Source organism: Ammospiza nelsoni, chromosome 1 (genome assembly GCF_027579445.1).
Source record: "Ammospiza nelsoni isolate bAmmNel1 chromosome 1, bAmmNel1.pri, whole genome shotgun sequence".
In the NCBI taxonomy this organism is placed as follows: domain Eukaryota; kingdom Metazoa; phylum Chordata; class Aves; order Passeriformes; family Passerellidae; genus Ammospiza; species Ammospiza nelsoni.
This window is the reverse complement of record NC_080633.1, coordinates 118,494,311-118,518,613: the sequence shown is the minus strand read 5'-3', so window position 1 is coordinate 118,518,613 and position 24,303 is coordinate 118,494,311. Positions and strand designations below refer to the sequence as shown.

General features: G+C 38.7%; 1 long non-coding RNA gene across 1 annotated transcript; it reads right to left on the bottom strand.

The window, feature by feature from the left end:
* Window positions 1–1,038: 1,038 nt before the first annotated feature.
* On the bottom strand, window positions 1,039–3,636 carry LOC132082513 (uncharacterized). Its single transcript, XR_009419815.1, has 3 exons — window positions 3,608–3,636; window positions 3,021–3,185; window positions 1,039–2,718 (listed from the first exon to the last, which is right to left on the bottom strand). It is a non-coding gene; the product is annotated as an uncharacterized LOC132082513 (long non-coding RNA).
* Between the last annotated feature and the right edge of the window lie 20,667 nt (window positions 3,637–24,303).

Below are 24,303 nucleotides of genomic sequence, written 5' to 3'. Positions count from 1 at the left end.
GAGAAATACCAGAAAAGAAGCAGCATCAACTTTTAAAGAACAGAGTTATCTCTCTCTAATCTGTTCCAGTTTCTCAAAGGAGTCACTGGGTTTGCACGCAAAGCTGATTTGATGGAAACAGTCTGCATAGATGTCTCCAAGTGCTTCATCAAAGGCTCCTAAAAAACCCAGTCTATCACGCTTTAATGGCCAGATAATCACACATGAAAGTTCAAAGATAGGCAACTACCTTTAATGAGGCACCTGAATAAATTATTTGCCTTTTATTTATTTATTTATTTATTTATTTATTTATCTATTATTTGTATATTTCTTGCAGCTCATTTCATGGGAGAAGAATGTGGTTTTGGCTCTGTAGAAAGCATGGACTTTTTTTATTTAGTAGTCCAACATCCAGTATACAAACTGGCACAATTGCCATTTAGTGTCCATACAGGGACATGCTTTGAAACCTTTGACTATAGCCAGGTGCAGGAAAAAAAATATCCCTTTTGCCATAAATTTGTTGAAATGGAAAACAAACCATTTATTTATGTCTTTCTACTTCACCTGACTGACAGACAGAAGAGCAGATTACCACTGAATTAAAATATTTTTTACCAGAATTCATCTGAGACAAGAAATCTTGACTTCATAGTAACTATTCTCTCTATAAAAGCTCATAGTAAACACACAAAGACTGTAACGAAGGAACAAATACAAAAAAATTAATAGTGTACAGATACAAAGATGGCATGAAATAATAATGAGATCTAAGAAAAAAATACTGTTCCCAGCTATTAAGAGGAGCAGCACTTAGAACAATGACATCAACAAATCCTGGCTGACTAGTGCCAGAGTTCCCCATGATCCACACTTCTTCCATACCACTGCTGTTAGAGAGTTTTACTATTCTGAGGCAAGGGAAAGAAAATTTCATTGTGCAATCTGATTTCTCAGTTTCATTTTCCACGTTTCCCCTGAAAAATGGAGGTGTCTATCACAGTAGCAGATTAGTCACCAAAAATGCTAGATTGGCCTGAAAGATTTGTCATTTGCTATTTTTGCAGTTGTTTTGGAAACAACCTTGAAAGAAAATGGCATTATGCCTGTTTATTAATGGAATCTGGAAATTGCAGAGCCTGTGTATTTTTTGAGTTGTAAAGAGAGCTTTTCTATAAAGTCATTCACGCAACCAGTTATTTGGGTTGAAAAGCACTCTACATGAAAACACTGGCTTGAATGTCAAAGACAGGAATAGCAAAGTTTTGCTAGGTTCTGTTTCAAATTCTGAAGTAAATTTGGTGACTTCAGAGAAATTATACTGGGGATCACTCCAGGCTCCAATAGGCAGCCAGTACTCTATAAATATAACATTATAGCAAATCAAATTCTATAGCAGAGAGAGCATCATCCCAGCAACATGTGTACCTTCTGTAAGATTTATCCAGCACTGCCAATGAAACTAGTGGGCTATTTGTGTTTTTTCAATTTTTATTTTTTTATTTTGTTGGGGTTTTTATTTCTTTTTAAGGGTTTTTTTGTTTGCTTGTTTGTTTGATTTTGTTTCTGGTTTTTGGTGGGTTTTTTTGTTTGTTTGTTTGCTTGTTTCATAGGGTTTTAAAATTTATTTAGAAATAACTGAACAAACACAACTCCAATAGTTTGTTGCAACAGAGCTTGGCAAGTGGGAGGTATGCTTTGGTGGGCTTTCAGTTAGGTGTGCTATCAGTTAGTACAGCTATGGGCAGGTTAACAAATGCAGTGAAGCTCAGTGGCTCCTCAGGATCTTCTAAATACCAGTCTGAAAGATGCTGAGGGCAAAATAAAAGAACTATAGATTGTAGCTCTAAAACTAGTTAATTGGTGACTGGTTTATATTCTTCTAGTTTTTTTTTTTTCTTTTAGATTAGACGTTAATTTTACATATCCTGTGCATCTTCTAAAGAAACATAGTGATTCCTGCCAAAAATGCTTGAATGGCTGGTATTTTGCCAGAAAGACCTCTGCCTGCCCCCAGGATTGACACTCTGTCCCTCCTGTCTTTGCTGAACTAATTACTTGGAGGAATTAAATTACAGTAACAAATCAGCACCTCATCGTGATTGGAATCTGTTTGAAGCAGGCCTTTTTGTTACTCATTGTGTTTTATAATTCCTTTTAAAATGGCCTATTGGGGGGATTCTCAGTAAGACTCATGCTGGTGGGACAGTCTGTGGAACGCTGCCATTTTATTTTAGATTGCTCTGAAGAATGGTTGCTTTACTTTGAAAGAAGATTCTAAAAACAGCCCAAAAGGAGGATGATGGTTCAGTTTTTATTCATTCAGTCTTGTCATCACGTTCAAGTTTAGACATGACTTTTCTACTTGCAAGCCTTGCAGACTTCTCCAAGTCTTTGAAAGTCAACCTGACTTCTCTTTCTTGCTGAGACTCTTAAAAAAACCTGTCCTGATTTTGCCTCTGCAGCTCCATTGGCTGAGTGCATCTCTGACAGAGGTAGGGTTGCAAGGTAATTGCTGCCATGATCCTGCCTTCTTGTCTATTCCTTTGCCTCTAGGAGATTCAAAAACATTTTGTCATAGACGGAGCAAACTTCTCAGGTGTTATTAAAAACATCCCCACAAATAGAAAATCCATTGGAAAAGTCTTGTCAATCAAACTCAAATTTTCTCAGAGCAGTTTGAGAGTTTGGATTCTGCTTTCCATCACAGAAGGTTTCCCAGGTTCAAGATGAAACCTGAGCAGAACAAGAAAAAGAATCTGACTCTGCATTTCATTGTTAGAGGTATTTGTGCTAGATAAGCAAAGAGAATTAAATGTTGTCTCGGAACACCACACTCTCCACAGATCCATATGAAAAAGGAGGAATTACAGAACCAGCACCCCTGCTTTTTAACCTAACATAGAATTAGCACCTCCAGTATTAAGTGATTCTATCTGCATGAAGGATCTTATTTTTTTGGTAGTAGTTCATCTATGGTTAAACATATAAGCAACAAATCAAGGGATACCTCATCCTTGGCAAAATAAGAATCTTACCTTCAAGGTGCAAGGATAAAGGAGAGAAAACACAAAGCCGTGTTGCATGAGGAAATCCAAGGTTCATCTGCCTCTGAGATATTGATCTTACATCTTTCTATGCAGTCATGTCCTGTTACATAAATGTGGACTAAAATTCTTCACTTTTTCCACTTTGGAAAGCACCTGTCAGACAGAAACCCTTAATAAAAGGACTACATCCTCCTACTCTTCACATATTGTCACTTGCTTCCTAAATCATTCCTCTGGAAAGACTACTCTTGGAACATGGAGATAATTCCTGGTTAACTAAGGTAGCATACCAAGGCATTAAATACAAAGTGAGACTGCAGAGACATCATTCCTCAAAAACTTCACCATGGATTTATGGCTTACCAAGCTAAGGGAGTACAATAGAGACAGTACAGACTTGCTTTCCAAGTTGACTGAGAAATTTCCTAGGAAAGCTGAAGTAGCTCCAATTCTGAAAAACATTTTGGAAACCAGGCAATTCAAAGCTTTGGTCAGAGCCTTGCACTGTGATAAGATTTCTGATTGAGATCTTTATCCTAATATTAACACTAAATGTTCTTTCCTTATTTGTTTACCTTCCATGTGACTTAGTTCAGGATCCACCCAAAACCCACAGGAGCCAGGTGGTCTGGATTCCTCACGAACCTCTCATTGGATACTACAGCCTTAAAATTATCAGCCTGAATTGTCTCTAAAACACTTGCACGTGGTAGAGTTGCTCATGCAAAAGATAGGCTAATACGAGGGTTTATTCTCATTTAATGTCTTTGCGCAATAGAAGGGTGGGAAACAGCACACGCACACCCTCTGTAGTAGGACCTAAGTTTGGAATTTTGAAGAGAAAGAAATAATAAGGCAAAATGTGTGGCTGAAATAAGGAACACAAGTGGGAAAAAGCACATTGACATAAACTTAGGAAATCTGTGAGTTCCATAGCTGCAGAAAACAACCCATTAAATGAGAAGACCTGAAAATCTGGAAAGAGGCAGGAATTTAAGGGCAGGTAGGGCATTTGGCATTAAAGAAAATAATAAAATTTTCTGGTTTCAAAAATTAAAATGGAAGAGTAGGAATTAAAATGCAGAAGTGTTTTGTAGAGTCTATTTTGTAGAGACAGAATTCCAAGTAAGGAGAGATAAAGACAAAATCCCACTCCTGTGGATCCACATTGTGTGGGATGCCAAGGACAGGGGACACACATCAGGACTGCTTGAAGGTACACGCCACGGAGCAGAAGATGCCACTCAGAGCAGGATGAACGTTCCCTGCAGCCCAGGTGGCCTGGCAAAGAGCTGCAGTGGCCAAGGGGGGGGCATCACTGCAAAAAGCTTTGCTGTCCAAAGCATTGCTACTTCTGCTTCCATGGAGTTCAGGTTTCAATGCTCCCAGTCTGTCTCCCTCACTTTAAAGTCCAAGATTCTCAGGGAAGAGGCCTCCCTCCAGGGTAAAAATCTACCCTATCCTGAACTTCATGAACAGTCACAGATATGTGCACCGTTTTATCAAAACGTCAACTTTGACTGACTGCAATGGAACATAATGAAAAACACTTTTGGGAATAAATTCAAATAGAGTGAGCAGAGCAGCAAAGGGAACTTTATCAGAAGAACAGATCTCAGTCACCTCCCTGGGTTTTTTTTTCCAAATCTACCATTAGTAATATAAAGCAGCGGTATAATGAACATTGCTTTCTGCAACAAAAGTGTTAATTATTCCTTCTCTCCCACAGAGGTAGAAAAATGCCACTGATGACTGGTTTGCAAATTCTATAAAATATGCTTTCATCTAATTTTACTATCAGAAAGACTCAAATCATTATATGTTTTAAATTATATATATTTTTCAGATTGCTCTGAATTTTTCTCCTAGATACAAATGGACTGTTCTTAGCTTATCATGACTGAAAACAAAAATGAATATTAAAGTAGTTTTATCATGTCATTTACTATGCTGGCAAGAGAAGTTGTTTTATTGTTAACAGATATTTTTATAGTTAAATACAAGTAATTGTTATTTAGTGTGATTGATGACCAACTGGAAACTCCAATTTACAAAAAAAATATTAAATAGCATTTCCTACATAAATAGGAGAGACATTTTGGAATCAAATGGGAAGAAAAAACTCCAAACCATAACTCTTTGCTTTTCCACTTGAAAGAATAACAGAGGAAGACCAGTGAAAAAAATAATGAAATGGTACACAATATACTGCAAAATAGCATTAATTCCTGCACCAGTATTTTCAGACTTTCTTGTTTTGTAAATCACAACTGACTAAATGTATCTGCAATGTGAGGTTTCAGTAGAAAAGCTTGGAGAAGATTTTGAAGTGGTTGCAAAGCAAAGAGAACTGATAATGCTTTCATACTAGATTAACAAATCTATTGTTTATTACCTCAATGATATGACATGCTGTGAGGTGCCTATGCTCATGCAGTAATGATTAGATAGTTGGCTAACTTCCAGCCAGTAGGGTTATTAACACTATATTGTGGAGCTTCAATGTAAGTTTGATTTCCTTGTACTGTATATTGCATGAAGAAAACTTGTATTAATCAATATAAATTATTCCCCAAACAATAAGACACGGTGGGGGTGAGCAGGAAAGGCTGGAAATGAGGTGTTAGTGCAAAAAAAAGCGCAAAAGAATAAAGAAGGTCACGTGTTCTGCCTCTAATTAATGTTGAAGGAAAGTCTTTGAAGGGCAGAAATCTAATGGCTAAACCAGAAGACTGACTAATGGCCTGTGCTAAGAAGCAAAATTGGGATATAATCTTGGACTTACCATGTTTTTTCCCACTATGCTTCAAGTTTTACTTGAAAAAAAAATGATGCCACCTTCTACCTATTAAAGAATCATTAATACATTAAATGGTTGACTTAGAATGCTTTAGAGGACTATAGGCAGATGGCAGAATTTAAGATATAATGTTGAAATAACATGAGCACATATAGGTGAAATCCGGAATATGTATATCTTACTGACATTGTGCCTAACTTAGTTTTTTATTTCTCTTATTTTAGAAGAAATAGCCTCAGGCATGTACTTCCAGGACCACTCACCATGACAAAAATCTCAGTATTAAGTAGCGCAGTATCTGACATTATGCACTAAGTTAGGAATTGAATAAGAGCATAAAGAGTTCAGATAGACTATTAGTGCTTATAGTTCACCAGCCTTTGGACCAAAAAAAAAGTTTTTTTATTTAAACTCTTGCATCTTCTCTGATGTTATCCTGGAAACGAAAAAGACGAGTCCGTTTTTTGGATTAAGAACTGTGGATAGGCACTGATTTCATGTTCACCTTTATGGACGATCAGATATTACTTTCTGACCGCAGCCAGCACATCCACAGAGCTGGTGTGTTGTGGATCAGATGTGTTCACAGTGTTAGTTGTGCTAATGAAAAGATCTATACATTGCCTTGAACAGATGGACACAGAACCACTGACCAAAGAGGTTCTGGCATCAGACAGATTTCCTTGTGTTTGGAAGACTCCTCAATGTGTTTTTCTTTTAATTTTTTTAAAATTTTATTTACTCATAGACATGAATTTTAAAGTACTTCTGTGAGCACTTAGCTCTGAGCAGGTAAACTGAGATGACAGTGCTTACTGGTGATGCACTGTGGGTTGGATTAGGGGCTAGTGCCAGCTGAGCAAACCATTTCCACACTTTCTTAGCAGTAGATTGTATGAATGGAATGACTGATATCAATGAGACTACATAAATATTTTTAAATACTTAAGTGAAACAGGTACTGAGCCAGAGGCTTCAGCTCCACTAGGAAGTTTGCACGCACTGCAGCTTTAAACAGAGCAATATTTCTATCCTATTTCAGTATATGCTTAACTTAGCTGGACACACAGACCCACTGTGATCCATGGAACCCTCGTGTGCTTGTGCCTGAAGCTCAGTGTATGCTTAATGGACTGGTGGAGCTGGGCCTGGCAATAAACAAGTCTGCTGATATCCTGAAGTTCCATCTGCTTCCCTCATATCTAAACCTTGATGGAAGTGGCTTAAACTGACATGTTTTACTCCTCAGTTGGAGTGGGCTGAGGGGATACAGTATGGTGAGTTATCACCAGCGTTACCATCTCTCTGGGTTTTCCTAGATGTACTTGTCTTTCCCTATGTACATTTGGATCTGGATAGTAGTTGCATAGTTTTTCTAAGTTGCATAGTTTTTCTAAATGCTTAGTTGCATAGTTTTTCTAAATGCTAGGCAGAAATATGGCAGCTCTAGGGTCAGCAGCTCAAATATGAGGACATGACTTAGTGCCAAAAAGCTGCAAGTTTGTATCTGAAATTATACTTAACAGACTGTTTGAAAATAGATTTAAGGTATAAAAAAGAGATATGAAGGTGTGTTTTCAGAATGGCAGTTTTTTTCATTCTGTAGAGTTTTAAATGGATCAAAGCAAACTTTTCTCTAGATCATGTTTTTAAAAAGTGTTGCAGTATTTGTGGGGGTTTTTTTCCATTTTCAATATAAAAATGTGGATGCTATGACATATTTAAGCAAAAAAAGAGCAGCTTCAGAAAGGGGTTTTTTCCCCCCTTGAAAAATGTAGAGTAACACCAGCAGTCAAAAAGCAGTCCTTCAAAAGTACAATTATCTGTGCTGGGCAAATAACAAAGGCTTTGTTACTGTGCCACACTGCACATCTAGTTAATGTTTTACACATCCCTAAAGCTGAATTACTAGTGAAGTGAGTAACTTTGAAAATACAGAGGTTATTATGGTTTGCATCTTTACACTTTTCATGTAATGGAGATAGCATGTGGCTGGTGTATGAGGATGGATATAAGTAAAATAGTTCCCATGAATCTACATTTACTTTGTCATATGCATATAAAACATGGAATGAGATATCAGATACAAAATGAAAAAAATGGAAAAGAAAATAATCAAAAGAAATATAATTGAGGGAATGAACAGAGAAGAAAAGTGGATTTGCTTCTAGAAAAATGTAGAGAACAGAGATTTGAAAAAAGAGAATGGAATGATTAAAAACTAACCATAAAATAGATATTAGAAATACTTAAAATGAAGTAAAAGCTTAGCATAAGGAATAAGTAGGCACAATTTCTAAAATGTGACAGATAATAAGAAAAAAATTCAGAGGAAAACCCAAAGGAAATTAAAAATAGACATATGGTAAGAATCTAAATGAAAAGTTTAAAATTTCGGACTTAGCTATTAGCAATTATTTAAAATTTTAATCAGTTTAAAGGATTATCAACACAAGTTGTAAATTCTGAGGGAATATTCTGCCTTGTTTGATACTATAATAATGAAGGGCATATACTTAAGGTGATTATGTCTCTAATTAAATGGGATTATTCCTGAGTTAAACTTCAGTTCCTCTTGGTTAGTCCTGCGATACCCTACTTGATTTATTCTACTCATAAGACGATAAAATAGGAAAGGTCAATAAAAATAAAATAGAGCCATGTAGACCTAGTGAACACTGCAAAAAAAGTATCTAGCTATTTTTGTAGCTGTTGAGAACAGTCAGCTAACAGGAGGATTTACCATGGGGACTGGGAGATTCCCCAATAAACTCCTTGCACAGCCAGTGTTCCTAGTGGTTACTGCCTGCCCGATAGCCTGTCCACCAGTTTTGTTTCAGACACATATTACACACAACATCCAACTCCTCCATAATTCAGATGCACTGAATAACACCTGGAAGCCCATTTACTCTCTTCAAATCTAAGTAAAAATGAATTTTAAATAGCAGTGAGGACCTGCCGTCCTTGTGCTCCTCTCTCAAGAGCTTCTGGAGATATCCTGCATATTAAAATCTCACCACATATCAAAATATTTTCATTTATACAGCTGGTTTTACTAATGACCTAATTATATTTTGTTGCCATCTTCTGATATAGTGACTTATTTGTTTTTCTGCCACATTAAGAAGAATGTCCCACCTCAAAGGTTAGGTATTTTTGACGTTAATTATAAAAGTAAAATTGAACAGTTAAAGCTTTTCTCACCCCTTCTTCCCTAAATATCTCAGCAAAATTTAACCCTGGATGAAAGAAAAATTATAGAACTCTGTTGTTCCACTTCTGTTCTCTTGGAGACAGACAGGCCCTAATTTCCACATCAGAGATTGCTCTTCCACTGGTTTTCTTAATGAAGGAAGACAGAAACCCTTCTACCTGTGTTAACAGTACATAAAGGGATATCACAAATATTTGCATCTTACACCATTATACCCTTCATATAACATGTACATTTTGACAAGTGCAGAAAAATCAAGGACAGAGAGGAAAATATGGATCCATATGATGTCTCCTGAATATGTCTGATTCAATCACAACTCAAAAGGGTTGGTTTAGTTATATTTTTATATTCTATTTATAATGTAAATGCCATTTCTACAAATGAAATGACTATAAACTAGTGGCCCCTTGGCTCTGTTGAGCCAAGGACTTAGAGAAGTCTTGATCCTTTACTCTCTTTCTGCTCTCCTAGTCCTTGACTGATTTATAAATGGAAATACTTATGTTCCTACATCACCAGATGCTTCCCTAAGATCTCTACTTTCTATTCGAAGGTCATTAAATGAATCTCAAGGTTTGCTTTCATTTTGATTGAAAACATGGCTGTAGCTCTTGGATGGGTCCCAAGTCCTTTTCAGGGATAGCAGGGTCTTTGTTGATGTCAGAGCTAGATCACTTTCCCTGGGTTTGAAAACATTTAGGATCAAATCAGAGCTGCCAAACACAGAACAAAGAAGCAAAAAATTGATGAAAATAACACCGAAGTCCATGTGATTGTTCAAAGGGACTACAAAAAGTAGAGAAAAGTAAACCAGCAGCTTGTTGCAGGTAATCATATGACCACAAGTCTTATGGCAGGTTGGGAATAGTAATTTAGGAATCAGTGTATATAAGAAAAGCTCATGGAATTCCAAGGGAACATAGGGAACAGATACACCTTTTCATCTATTTTTTTGTGTGGTAAAATGTTTGTGCTATTAATAGGTAATTACAAATATTGTACCCTTCGTGGAAGAGAATCAGGATGGCAAATACTTCAGCAAACCATGTAACTCCATGGATCCTAGTGGAAGATATACAGGAACACGGAGGGAGCTGGCTAATGTCATTGCTAGATCACTCTCGATTGTTGTGTGAATTCATAGAAAAGTGCTTGAGGATCTTGAGAAAGGCAAACGTCTCACTTATCTTCAGGAAAACAGGACAAGGGCAAGAAGGAGAACCCAGGCAACAACAGGCCTGTTAGCCTCTTCAAAATCCTGGAAACCATTTTCAGTCACATGAAGGACATGGAAGTCATCAGTCAGGAGCAGTCAACGTTGACTCATCAAGGCAAAGTCACATTTGACAAAGCTGACAAAATTTTACCATGGAATATCTGGATTGATAGCTGAGGAGAGAGAAGTGGGTGTTGTCTGTCTTCAGTGAGGCTTTTGACATTGTCTCCCATAAAATCTTCATGATTAGGTGGAACACCTCTCCTATGAGGAAAGGGTGAAAGAGTTACGATTTTTCACTCTAGAGGAGAAAAGGCTCCAGGGTGATGTTGTTGTGGCCTTTCAGGACATGCAGGGAACTACAAGAGAGCTGGAGAGAGACTTGTAGTCTCTTGTAGTGATAGGATAATGGGAAATGGCTTTAAGGTGAAGGAGGGTAGGTTTAGGTTGGATATCAATACAAAATTAGGGTGGTAAAACACCCCAACAGGTTGCCCAGAGAAGTTGTGGATACCCCATCCCTGGGCCAGGTTGGATGGTATTTGAGCAACCTGGTTGAGTGGAATGAATCCATGCCTGTGGCAGGGAGGTTGGAACTAGATGATCATTCAGGTTCTTTCCAGCCTGAATCATTCTGTGGTTTTATAATCAGAGATAAAATGATGAATTTTAGGCATTGCAATCAGTGCCTTCATTTATGGTCTGGGTGAAGGGACAGAGTGAGCCGTAAGCAAGTTCACTGATAGCACAAAAGCGAGAAGAGTGGCTGATATACAAGAGGCTCATGCAACCATCCGGAAGGACCTCAACGAGCTGGAGAAGTGCAATGACAGAAATAGCATGGAATTAAAGGGGAAAGTCCTGCATCTGGGGAACAACCATCCTGAGCACCAGCACATGCTAGGGGTCCCCCATCCACAAAAGAATTTTGCAGGAGAGGTCTTGAAGCTCATGGCGAATACCAAGCTGAATGTGAGCCAGACATGCTCCCATGTGTCCATTGAAGCAAAATTGGATAATGGTTTTCTGGGCTGCATTAGGAGACATGATACCAGGGGAAGTGATTCTTCTGTCAAATCATCTTGATATGGATAAAAACAACAACAACAATTACAAGAACAAAAACACCACCAGAGAGACATTTTGTTGCTGACTCAGTTTTGAGGAATTTGTTTTTGTTACACATGTGACGCCACTGAAGGCTTTTGAGTAGACAAGGGGAAGACAAGAATAGTTGAATGCAGCAGTGCTACACAAAAGTTTAAATATGTACCCCCAATACCAGCAATTTCTGTGAATTTTAGAGTTTTGTTTAATGTTGGATTCCAGCTCTCCTATTTCTGGGTTGTCTGGCTAACAGGTCCATATCCTTTTCAGATACTCTCCTGCTTCTCATACACTGCATTTGAACCTCTTTGCCCTTCAGAATCAATCCACCCTCTGAGGTGGCTGGTGACACCTGTAGGCCTCCCTGGGGGAGATGCATCCCCTCCAGGCCAGACACTAACCCTCTCCCCTCTTCCCATGAGTTATCTCACCTGGTAAATCCAGATTATTGCCCTGTAATTCCTCCCACTTTGCTGTTTACTCCGTGCCAACATTACACTCACAGATGGTGAGCATGTCTCCTTCCCCCTTCCAATCATCATTTGGCCATGCCACAGCACACATTGTTAGTTCTCTTTAATCTTGCTCCATAATTAAATGAAAAGCCAATTTAAAAGGAGCTGTAATGAAATTTCTTCTCCTGAAATTAAATAAAAAAATAGTTGCTTCTTTTTATGTATTGCAAGCGATTAATAGGGAACGGGGCCATTTCAGTAAGGACTTCAAACAAATGTTCCTTCATGCAGTGCTGCTGCTGCTGCTGGTGAGGAAGAGATCTGTTTTGCCTGCTGACACTGGGTTTTCTCTTTCATGGCCATTTTTCATACCTGCAAAACAGTTTGCGGACTCTTTAAGCAGAAAAGTGGGGGGAGGAGGGAGAGAGGGTTGATAGGTCTACATTAGCTCATTAAAAACTAAAAAACCATTTCTATTTTACATAATTTAACATGGCAAACTATTAAAAAAAATAAGGTGAAAACTGCAACCCCTAGGCATGCGTTTAAAACATCCTCATTTAGATGCTAATTTTGATTCCTAGTGTATGGCTGGTTAAAAAAAAAAGCCATTAACAAAGGGGCAGATTACTTAAAAGGCATTATTAGGCAAATATGTATGAGTTTTCTGATACCAAGTGGCCCTTTTATGACTGAATACAGCTGCTAAGTAGAGTGACATGGAGATATTTGTATTAAAAGGAAAGGAAAAGCCACCAGATTTAAAAAAATACAAACCAAAAAACAATAATTATATAGAGTGTAAATCACACAGGTAAAAAAATGTTTTAAAAGGCAAGTAATACTTTCTCCTTTAAATATTTAGAAAATGTGTGGCTCTGCAGGTGATGTATATTGCCAGCTGAATTCTAGGATGTACCTAACATTTATGTAATAGCGAAACAAATGTTAAAATGTTGCTATTTAATTCTAATCATATATCCTGTTCTGTGTGTTAGTAAAATAACATTGACAGAAGAGTGAAATGAGGAAAATAACAGGCAACAGGAGAGGAAAGCACATTCTTTCCAGCTGAGACTGAATTCATGACTGGCAAAAATAAGGTTATAATGACATTAAAATGAAAACTGTTCAGACAGAAAAGATATAAGTAAATGTACTGTGCTGTATAAATTAAATGAGTAATAGAGGATAGGCAGATGGTTGCTTAACTGTATCACAGTAAAAGAACAGGGAATAGGTTTTCACTGAGAGCTCTCTTTCTGAACCTGAATAAAATTTTCCTGAACAGGAGGAAGGCTAAGGAAAATTTTGACTTTAAGAAGAAGTTAATTTTAAAAGCAGAACTAATTTTGACTCTCTCTTAGGTGTCAGAGTATTTGAATAATTTTTGTGTTCCCTGTAAATTATCCAGTTAAGAGCCAGAAACAGCTGATCATTCAGATCAGCTGATCATTCAGATCATTCAGATCTTTGTGGTCCCCAGCAGCCCCAGAAAAGGCATTTCTGCTCTGGAGAGTCCACAGTGTTCACAAGCTCTTCTCCTGGCAAACAAAGAGCAGTTTGGATTTGTTTGCATTTAAATGTTTAAACTATATAACAAAACGTGGATGAGAAATGAATGCAGCTCTTTGCTTTCGTCTCTCTCTCAGATCTTTCCCTTTATGTGTAGCATCAAGACTTGCCAAAGCAGGTTTTTCTTACACCACAACTCAAGGAGTTTTGCCACTGTGAAACTGATGGAGAGAACTCATCTCACCAGCATATCTTGTTAGCTAAGGCAGGAGAGAGAAAAGTAAATGTTCATTATGGAAATGGGATGTTACATGGCTGTAAGAAGAACAAGGTATCTATCTTCTTGTGTTGAACTTTTACATTTCCCTGCTTTTTAAAAGGGCTGGAAGAAAATTCGAGGATTTAGCAACTTATGTTGCAGTTCCTTAAAATGCACCATGGCAATCAATATCAGTAGAGCTACATACATCATCTTATTTAAGTTGCTTTAGTATTGCCCCAGAGCCCATACACTTAGATGAAGAGTGACCATGGAAGTCTTATCTGAAGTTAGTCCCAAAATCCCTTTTTGAATCAAAACAATTATTTTACTATGCATTTTGTATTTGATAGTTTTAAAGCTTAGCACCATTGAGAATCTCTGAATTATTACTTCTTTCTTCATTGCATTATTTTAGGCTAAAGAAAAATAAATTGAGGTTCCAAGAAAAAAACTAAAGTAGGCTGGCCTAAACCAAAGATAATTCATGATTATACATCCCAATAATGCTGCTTTGTGTTTGCTGTGACATTGAAAAGTGAATTAACAGTAAATGCAAAGCATTTTCCAAACACAGCTGTAATGTGGAAGTGGAAATGATTTGTCAATATCCCACACAGCTGAAGCCTGGTGTGAGGTGGAGTTGAGGTAAGTTGAGGAGAGCTTGTGCTGCTGTTTTTACTGCAGGTGTATATTAGTTTTCTCTTGCAAGTCAATTACTTGCTGGTAGCTAGAGTTTGTTTAGTTGCATGTAAAGGTTATTGAGGCTATGTTGTAAGTGACAGTGATTTATTCCCAGAGAAGTTTATAGAAGAAATGTCTATTCTACCTTTCATAAGTGCTAATTATTGCAAATTAATCAATTATTGTGGGAAGAATCCTTACAAAACTGGGGATGTTCTACTTTAGATGTTTATTATACCCAAAAGAGCTATGTGAACTGTATTGTTATGAAAGTAGGAAAGCAATGTGTTTTGTCAAGCAAAGAAGTGAATGAATAGCCTATAGACACTACTTCCACGAAAATGCAGGATGTGAGACTTGAAAAGTGAAAGATGGTAAATAAATGTAACCTGTGGACTACAGAGCAAAAGTGAAAAATACAGTTTAATGAAGAATTGTGAAATGTGTAAAAGTGAAACAAACAAGATGTACAGAACTAAGTGTGGGAAAAGAGGAGAGATTTAACTTTAATGGAGGAAAAATCTGATTTTGCTTTGCATCATAATACCAGGAGAGAAATGAGTAAGGGGATGTAAATCTTGCTTGAATTTTTGTGAGGTTATTTCTGACATCCTTCTATATGGGAATGGGTAATCAGTGTTTCAGGCTGTCAGACAATCAAAATGTTGAGCATAGCTAAGGGTTTAATACTGCAGTTTAAAGAAGAACAGCCACTTAGTAATTAAATATTCCATACAAATTTCTTTCACTCATTGAGTTTGCAGCTCTCAGACAGGGACAGACTAGAAGAAAATTAGGTAAGTTTATGTTTGTCATTAATCAATAAAGAAAATTCTGAATCTGTGGCTGCTGCAGATGGGAGGTTTATTTGGCCTCTACGCTTTGCCTGAGAGCTAGAGAAAAGCATTAAGAATAAAGCTAAAGATGCTAACTATATGTTGTTTTAAGAATCCTGTGAAGTAGTCACAGTAGCATGTGCTTGCCATCCTAGCCACCTAGCCACCACTCACAATACTGGTTAAAATGGCAATGTTTCCTTTTTTTTTTTTTTTGGAGCTCTCTGTTTACATGCGCAGGTACCTACATTGTTGCAGGACAATAGGAGGGTTCCTGAAAAAACCCAGGAGTCAAGGTTCTTTTTCATGGCTCCTTCCTTTGTAACAAGTGGATTGGATGTGGTTGTTGTGTTTGTATGGCCTGCAGTATGTGGTTTAGAAGATGAGATGGGTACTGTTCTTTTGTTTCTTTTTTCTTTGGAGGCTTCTCTTTTGGACTGCTTTTTAGGATATTATTCAGCCTTAGGTATTATTCAGCTAGGGTCTCTTCTATTTCCTGGTTGATGTGACATTACCAAAGAAGCCCCCAGTTCTCTAGAGCATGGGTAAAGGAAATGTATATTTTCTATGCTTGAGGTTTGAGCAATGAGAGTAAAAGTACCATCAACTTGGCTGAGACATTACCAAATAAAGATGAATTAAGCAAGAGGAGTGAAAAAGAATTTTATCAAATCTGCCATTTCTGGCAAGTGTTTACTGCAGCAGTTTACAATTAAAGATTTAATAATTCTGATTCCCTTCTGAATGCAGTTTTTATTCTACCTCTGAAATAAGGGGCAAGTCCTGGACAGGAGGTCATTAATTTTCCCATTCAGTCACCACCTCCTTAGAGCCACTAGAGTTAATAGGGCTGCATATTAATCAGGGCCTTGAGTCTTCTTTGTAGGAGAAAGGCAGGAAGGAGGGGGTCTCTGAATTTACTCCATTAACTTTAGGTGACAAATAAAGGCTGTTCTTCCTGCTGGGCTGTCACTTAGGATGCCTGGTTACAGCTGCACAGCTGATGTGTTATATTTTTATGTGGTGGTAAAGATGAAGCAAGGTTAAGACAGGAGGCACTGCTCACAGTGCAGAGCTGAACACAAGGAATATGTTCCTTGCCTGGAACCAGTCTGAAAATGTCATTTATCTGTGTTGTGCAATAAACTGCTCTCACACAGGCATCTCAGAAGCATAACCAGAAACAACCTGTGCTTGAAACAAAGGATTTTTTTCAAGTGTGGATAATTTAGATTTCCAAACCCCTCTAACAGCCACAAAGATTCATTCACTCTTCTCCAAAGGTCAGAGTAGCATTTAAAAGTGAGGGGGAAAACTAAACTGTGCCACAGAGGCCAGTGGCAGGACTGTGACAGTCCTTGGAGGTGTCCCTTGAGAGGTTGCCCTCACTTCTCTGGCCATGATGTGCCAGTCCTGTGTGGCTGCAGGGGGTGAGCAGGAGCAAAGTGATAGTTTGTCCTTGGTTCTGTCCTTTTGTGTTTGTCCTTGGTTCTGTCCTTTTGTGTTTGTCCTTGGTTCTGTCCTTTTGTGTTCGACTGACTCACCCCCTGTCCTGATAGGGCCACATGTGGAAGTAGATACCACAGGTGAAAGGCAGGGCTTGGGAGGTCATGCCTGCAGACAGCTGACTGCTACCTCCTCCCACTTCCCTTGGTACCCAGATCCAGATGTTAAACCTGCCTCTAAAGTGGTGCCTTTGATTTCTCATGTCACAGGGTCTCACGCTTTTTCTAGAACTATAGAGAACAAAAGCAATTGCACTTAGCTGAGCTGGGGATTGTGTATTTTACTCCACCATTACTGAAAGAATGCAGGTGGTTAGTAACAGCACAAAATAAGGATACTGGTATAGATAGTCACAACACAGCCAGCCTGATTGAAAAAGCTAATGGTATTTTTAATTTCAAACACACGTATAGTGCCACCCACTTCAGTCCCAGCTATATTCAGTGGTGCTACTTGTGCTTAGGTTAGGTAAAACTTACTCTTAAAGGAGATAGGAACCCTTCATTAGGAATAAGACAGAAATGTTCACAGCATCCTTACTTAAGTGCAAGACAAAACACTTTTACATTAGTAATTTATTTACATTTAATTATTTTTCCTCAATAGTTGCCTGAAGGGGAAGTTAGAATGCTCTCACTTTGGAAACTGAAAGCCACATTGTTAATATATTAATAAAACTATGATTAACAGTGCTGCTAACAATAACATAATCACAAGAGTATTTACCTAATTTCTATTTTTCTTTCACCTTCTCAGAAATTTCTAAGGTTTTCATTCTTTTTAAGGAAGATATAATTTTCAAATCATTTTTATGCAGAGTTAGGTACCTCTAATTTTTCTTTCTTTTTCCTAAAATGGAAGAGAAAGGCATGCCAGCTTTCAGAGATGTAGTGGGATAAAAAGACACTGGCTTCACCTTCTCTAATAGCTTTTCATGATTGGCTGGCATGTTTTGACTGAACTGGAATGGGGCAACTTTTTCGTGCTGTGAAATCTCATTAAATGGGTTTCATTGTGATTGTTACAGAGAACGAGTCTTTAGTTTTCTAATGGTTTATTTTCTTGTAGTACATTTCACATAGAAAAAAGAATGTTTAATATCATGGGGGTTGAGGTTGTGTTGCTTGAAAAATCCTGTATTTTTATTGGATTCTCATGAGAATTTATCCATGTGCATTTTCATTCATTTGCTTTGCTCTAGTGTAACTAGGTAAGCCTATAGCTCTAAAACATTGGTGGTTCCTAAATCCAAGCTCCCAAAGATACCTTGAAATCCAGTTGACTTAAAGGATGAAGTAAAATATATTTATTTAAGTGCAATGCAATTGCTTTCATTTATGTGTTAGTTTACCCTTTGCATTAGAGACTATTTAAAATATATTTACCTGGAATGTTCTGTCAATGAAGTTCACACTTGTAACTGCAAGAATCAGTCTTCTATTTCTCTTAAAAACTGATCTCCATTTTTTTTTTTTACCTCTGGTCATAGCTTCTATCTTGGGAATTATCGACTTTTTTTTTTTTTTTTTTTTTTGACAAAGACAATGGCATGAGGAATTTACTGGCATTATCTTTCTCATCCCAGTAGGATAAATTCAAGCAGGTAAGGGATGCTAACCTGTTCATAATACCTCCTATTATTGCTACAGAGATAGGCTGGTAGATGAAAAGGGTTTGCATATGGTGAAAGCAGAGCCAAAACTGAGACTACCACTTGTCATGCTGACTGTTTCCATATGCTCTCTCATTTCTCTGCCTTTATCTACTTGTTGTCTCCTGGCTTACACTGCAAGATTTTTGGGACAGAGATATTTTTGCTGTTGAAACAGGAAGGATCTGGTTTTGTGGGAGCCTAGGCACCTCTTCAGTCAAAATATATAGCAACAATGAAAGAAGTATAAAGTTTGACTGGGTATTTCAGCCTCAAAACAATGAAAATATGAATATTAAACATAGTTCAATCATTTTGATATTTATGCAGCTTCAAAATCTGCTTTTATTGAATATTTTTAGTTTTGCTCAGATACATGGTCCCAATTAAAAAAAAGGTCTCCTGCTGTTGGTAAAGCTTTGAAGCTTTTTTTTTGGTTAGTTAAATCTGTTAATTCTTTTTAAAGAGATTTTGCATGATTAAGGCTGTAAGTGGTCATAATGTATCAGGACAACAGCAAGTTCTGTTGTGCTTTAGAAAAGAGGACCTCTGATTTAGCAATGTTTTCTGGGGGTTTTTATTTTAAATTTTAAATTTTTTTTTTCATTTTCTACCTCCTTTCACTGTGAGTCCTTGATGAACCACATTGCAGAACTTTGAGTTGCTGGAGAATTAATAACCACAGGCATTAGCTGCATTGCTCTAAGTTAGTTGCAGATGGGTTTAGCATGGATTTCAGAGCTTGGAAGGAGTGGTGTTCAAGTTAACCCTTTCTCCATGATCTCCCAAGTGTCTTCCTGAGACATGGGGATCCCCTAAGGAAAAGTTTCTTTGACCTGAGGGTTTGCTTGCTGTGGTTGACTGACATTGCCTTGGAGTGAGCATTTTTTCAGTGCAGAATCCATAGTCATTGTTTGGTAGAGCAAGGAGGAAAATATGGTAAAATGTGGAAGTAGTCAGGGATTAAAAAGGATGTCTGTAAAACTTCAAGGATTTTTTGCCTCAGTGAAAGGAAAAATTGAAATATCATAGAGTGAAGACTGTAAAGCCACAGGAGAGAAATAACAGCAAACTTTCTAAACTCCTGCCCCATTTTATGCAACTAAGGTATCTCTTGAATTCCTTGTCCTTTATCAAAAATTAGGAAAATTGTCCTGACTACATTGAAAAAATCCCAAAACTTGGAAAGAGGAAGTTTTTCCAAACACTGAGTTCCAATGACGTCAAGAGAAAGTGTCAGGAGGACAAAGAGGAGGGCACAGGACAGATGCAATTGCTCTGGGTGTGGCTGTGAGGGAGTACCAATGGCTGGTTACAGCTCCCTTAATCCCTTCTTCCCTATGAGCCTACACCCAAAAGGGTTAATAACATCTTGTCTTTAATTTATAATGGTGAGAGAAAGAATGAGGATGATGCAAAGGTGCTCTAGTAGCTGACCAGTGTCTGCTTTTCAAGCCCACCATGCAATGATAAACACCTCACTGGGCACTCTCAGGAAAAAGCCAGAGGGGGAGAGCAGAAAAGGAGAGGAAGAGAAATTAGGGAGAAGGAGGAGGAAGAGGAGAGAAAAGCAAGTGGGAACAAATCAGTGAGCGTTCAGAGTGCCTATCACATTTTCTGCCCCATCAGCAATAAGTTTGGGGCAAAAAAACCCAGGTGCACACAAGAGTGCAGTATTCTGTTGATTCTATTACAGACAAGATTTCAAGAAAAGCTTTTCAGCTATGGCTGTATGAATGCCTAGACCAATAGTTTAACTTTACACATCCACAAAATGTATAAATCCTGATCCAACTAAACACTTGCCCATATGTTTAGTTCTAATGGCATAAGCACTCCCATCTGCTGTGAGTAATCACATTCTAAGTGTCTAAGTGTCCCAAAAATATGGAAAATGATTTGGTGTTCATCAATGATATTTGTGTCATAAACGTGTTTTTTTAATACAGCAATTTTGTGATTTAAACATACATATATGAGCAGAGTTTTCTAACGCAAATTTTTTTAATTTGGCAAGCTGAAACATTTTATTATTTCAGAGCAAAGTTTTCAACACTTTTTTCTGGTTCTTGCTCAGCTCTTTCTCTTTGCTGTCCTATACAATTCATCCCAAACCAGTTGTGTGATTCTGGTGTAGATGCATGAAACACTTGCAACCTCAGTAATTCTTTTTTAAAAGGCTATAAAATGTTTTAAAAATGAGTTTGAGTTCTAAGTAAATGTTCAAGAATTGGATTTAAGGAAAAAAAAGAGATTTTAGTGGTATGGAATAAAGTCAGCATAGGTAGATCAGTAGGGATCTGACAGCTTATCTCCAATGGATGCTAAAAAATGCATCTGCTGCCCTGTACCATTGGAGAGACAGCACAGCATACAGGACAAATAATTCATAGATATCATAATTCTAAATTTTCTGAAGAGTTCTAAAATACTTTTCGGTTACCTTTTTTTGCAGTCCTGTGGCTTGTAAAGTTCATATTTTTTAATTGTCTGTTAGAAGCCCAGCTTTAGATGTCTAGGACGGACTAAAACAGCAGCTGACACATATTAAAGACCCTTAGAAACACCTATTTTACAAACATCAAATGCTTCCATTTTAAGGCCCAGGATCAAGGATAATAACCTCAGGCTAGAAATGGAGAGCCTTGTAACAACAGAAAATGTAAGTCTCTATTTTTTTTTTGCCCCAAGGAGTCTCATGGTTCATTCTCAAATCTTTCACAGACTCAAAGTTATTTGTGCCAAACTTTGGGACAGTGTGATTTCTGTGATGAAACTCCATGTTTGGGAAAAGGGCACCATTTCTATTGGTGCATGTTCAAAGCTCCTTAAAGATTTGGATGGGACTGAGCAGTCCTGGACAGAGATGGATTAGCAGGCAAGGTGAAAGAGAGACTTGATTAATGCAGCTGCATTAAAAGATGCATGATAAATGCAATTTATCACATGACTATCACCATCACATATGCACTATATAATTTAATATTAAATGATTGTAGGAGGCTTGTTGCCAAATAGTAGGAGCATGGATGAGGGAGAAGGTGATTGAGGGGTTAGAGTTAGGAGTGATATATTCATTGATAAGAGTGTAAAGGATTATAATAGTAAAGTGGCTACTGGGTAATGCAGAGTAATCAAATATTGGCTCTTGTATTAAAGTGATTTATTGCTCTTTTCTGAAATTAAAGCTGCTCAAGGCATTTTTTGCTTAGGAACCAATTTTTGGAAAGGACTTACCCAGTTTTAAGGAGTAAAAACATGTAGGAATGAATAACCCTACTCTACATAATGGCCATACTCCTGTTACATCCCCCAATTTTACATGTGAAAGTAATAAAATAACAAGAGAATTACATTAGAGTGCCTGAGTCTTTCCTCTATTCAAGTAATAAAATCCCGGGACACGGAATTGTGGGATGTTACTGAAAATAACAGTAACTTAAAGCTTTTCTGGACCAGACAGTTAGCTGTCATGACGTGAGAGGGCTGTATTTAATTGTCTCTTATGCAACTAGATGCAACTGTTTTGCTTTGTATGAAGAATAACTCAATCTCTGCCTTGGCGTTCTTTTGTTCACATTGTTAGGCTTTCTAGTGAAGTCAAGGCACATATTCCTGTTTTGATTAAGAGGTGAATGTTTTATCTAATTCAGACTACAGTCTGCTACCATTGTGTTTGGATCTTGAAAATGTAAAGTAATAATCTTTAGTAGCTGCATAAGAGAGAGATAAAGATGCCTTATTCACCTTCCTTTCATTGGGAAACTTTCTTCTACAGGGCAAACACAAGGAGAGGGAACCCCACAGACCTTCTGGGCAAGCTCCAGCAGTTATTCTCCTGCCTTTAGGGCAGGGCATGGAGTCACCAGCTCTCAACCCTCTGGTCCTGAAAAGCACCTGTCAGGCAGGTGCCTGCCAGCTTCTCTGCCTGTCACAGCCCAGGAGAGCAACTTCTGTGACAACCAGGATGCAGCAGTCTGGTGGCACGGGGCCCAGCAGGGCTGAGAGGGGAACAGCAGGGCTGAGAGGGGAACAGCAGGGCTGAGAGGGGAACAGCAGGGCTGAGAGGAACAGCAGGGCTGAGAGGGGAACAGCAGGGCTGAGAGGGGAACAGCAGGGCTGAGAGGGGAACAGCAGGGCTGAGAGGGGAACAGCAGGGCTGAGAGGGGAACAGCAGGGCTGAGAGGGGCCCAGCAGGGCTGAGAGGGGCCCAGCAGGGCTGAGAGGGGAACAGCAGGGCTGAGAGGGGAACAGCAGGGCTGAGAGGGGAACAGCAGGGCTGAGAGGGGAACAGCAGGGCTGAGAGGGGCCCAGCAGGGCTGAGAGGGGCCCAGCAGGGCTGAGAGGGGAACAGCAGGGCTGAGAGGGGCCCAGCAGGGCTGAGAGGGGCCCAGCAGGGCTGAGAGGGGCCCAGCAGGGCTGAGAGGGGAACAGCAGGGCTGAGAGGGGAACAGCAGGGCTGAGAGGGGAACAGCAGGGCTGAGAGGGGAACAGCAGGGCTGAGAGGGGCCCAGCAGGGCTGAGAGGGGCCCAGCAGGGCTGAGAGGGGAACAGCAGGGCTGAGAGGAACAGCAGGGCTGAGAGGGGCAGGGGTTTGCTGAAAGAGAAACGCTGTCCACAGACAATTGCTGGACAGTCTGGTGTGAGGAGTCCAGTGCAGGAGGAAGAGAGGTTGGTACAGTCTCATGGCAGGGATTTTCCTCCTTCATGTGGCTTCTGTGTTGAAAGCCTCAGTGCAAGTATAACACAGGTTGGTTCTTGCCTTGGAAGGAAAGGCAAAGAGTTACAGACTTCACTCTGCAGCTCTCCAAAATATGGTTCCCTTTTCTCTTACAGTTTTTCCTTTGTCCACTAGACAGAAGACGTTAGATACTACATCAGATGGACTGCTGTGCTCTTTTTCACTTCCCAACAATAATTTACTTCAAAATTTTTGTTGCTTTCTGAGGCATGCAAACACCTGTAGAATGAGATTTTTAATTTGGATGCATGAGGAAAGACTCAGTTGATGCAAGAAGTGAGAGTTGCTTTGCTTTTCACTCTTCACAATGAATATTATGTCCCAAGAAAGGAGATTTTTGTTGCATGCTTCTGTCCTTTACATAGGATTTCACAGGATATTTTAGAATCCAGGCACTCAAGTCTCCAAATAATGTGGCAATTGCAACCAAACTTGCAGTGGTCCCCTGTAAGTGGGAGAGCAATAACAACCAAACACTACAGAAAACTGTGGATTGTGCCTGGAACCTGTACTGAGGCCCTTGAATAACTGATGTAGCCATATCTGAGAACCTTGGTTATTCTGGATCTTTGGATGTTGGGCTGGATTTTTACCAAGAGTAGTAAGTATTGTGAAAATTTAACCATGTGAGTTCCCACAGAAGCAGATTAGTAAGGAATAGAAATAACTACGAAAATCCCATTGCAACACACTTTGTAAGGTTTAAAGTGATGAAGAAAAGACCTAATTGTTTTATCAGATTCAACATTAAGCTTCTCCAGGCTCTGGACCTTCTTTCATTTCCAGGGCTCCTTTTCAGGATTTGGGTGCATGGTAGCAGCTCTGGAAGGAGATGAAATCTGATCAGTCCAATAAAGCACCATGATGATCTTCTCCTGGGGAGCTCTCCTTATGCTCCCCTTTCTCTGAATGCTCTCTCAGCCTTGAGGCAAGATCTAGTTCCATCTGTCCTTCCTGATGCATGTATCTACTCCTTCAGCCATGCCCTGGTAATTGCTCCCTTCCCATTCTATAAGAAAATCCATGTTTACAAAGTGTTGATAGTCCTAGGGAGACAGCCTGCGATGTTTGCTTGGCATTTTAATTTCTTTACTTAATGTTCAAAATATTAATGGAATGCTTCTCTGTGGTACGACCAAGTTTGATTTTACATGAGCCTGAGTTCTATTACTGTTTCATTTTTGAAATGATGTATGTAGAATTGTCATTGTACCAACCACAATACTCAGGTGGGATTGGATAAGGCTAAGCAAGTGCAGGCAGAGTGCATAAATGTGATGA